Genomic DNA, 1,399 nt, shown 5'->3' on the forward strand with positions numbered 1-1,399 from the left:
GAAGGATGAATATTATTTACCCGCATTGCAATTTTAGAAACCAGAACGATTGTTATACTCAACCCTAACCTGACATTCCTGTCACTCAGTTTAATAAACTTGTTTCCGTTGCTGCTAACATCAGATGTGACTCACGTGTAGCAACAATATTCTATCATAGAACATAGCTGACTCTTATATAAGTTGAATCAAGAGTTAAGGTTACTTTCTCGAGTGGAACAAGAATCCAATCATTTTTCCAACTTAATGCATCACCCAATAAGTGCCAGTCCTGACATATAGATGGCATCACTAATGAAAAATCTGTAAGATTTTTATAAAGTATGTAAAAATGTTAACCCATCATTAGTTTACAGATTACAGTTATTTAGGTGAATCTTCTGTTGAAAATTTACATAACGAGGGAAAAGACTGAATTTTGTGTGTTCAGAAAACATGGCTTTCTGATTGCAAAAAATAAGTAAAATTTGTTTTGGCAAATATTTGTCTGTTTTTAAAAACAAAAATTTATTTCTGATTGATTCACATTTCATATTTGCGCCAATAAAAAGTTTTTGTTTAAGTTAGTAATATAAATTTCATCTGTCTGTTTAAATGTATGTATGTATGTTTGTTGTATGGCATAATCAAGTTGACACACTGGTTCCCATCAGATCACCGAAGTTAAGCAACATTGAACCTGGCCAATACCAGATGGGTGACCATTTGGGAATTCTAGGTGCTGTATGTGCTTTCCACTTATCTCGGCATTGTTTCCAGTCGTTCTGTACCTCAACTTTCCACTGATATTCAACAATGTTGACTCAGGAGAGGTGTGGTTGGATATTGCGCAACTCTTGCCCCACAAAAATTTAACGCACAGGCACTCTTACAAATCTGTCAAAACTGAAGGAAGCTTTTCTTTTTATGTATGTTTGTATGTTTGTATGTCTGCCTAAAACTTTCGACAGAGGCGACAAATTTTCACAAGATTGGTATCATTTTGAAGCTCGACCCTAATCGAAAAATTGGCCAAAAACATTAATTCCTTCACTCTCAACTGGGCACTTTTCTACAGGGAGGGGTCGCTTTTTTTGACAATATTTTCGAAAGTCATCCCCTCTTTTTGATTGTCTAGCCTTAATTTAAACCTACGTCACTTTCGGTTTGGCGGTGGTTGTAACAGCAAACACGTCACATTTTTTTTTTTCAAATTATTTTCCTCCTTCGTGGTACAGGTTTGAGCCTGCCTGCCTACTACCACTTTTTTTTTTTTTTTTTGCTCAACACACACCTCCAAATACCCAGGCTTGTTTCATATAAAGAGTGGAAGGAGCTAACTCTCTCACAGTCACATGCCCTCTTCTTTCCGGCAATGACACTGCGAAGAAATCTGGAAGAGATTTAAATAGTCAATTTT

This window comes from Euprymna scolopes, chromosome 18, assembly GCF_053919585.1.
Source record: "Euprymna scolopes isolate OS-2025 chromosome 18, ASM5391958v1, whole genome shotgun sequence".
NCBI classification, from domain to species: Eukaryota; Metazoa; Mollusca; class Cephalopoda; order Sepiida; family Sepiolidae; genus Euprymna; species Euprymna scolopes.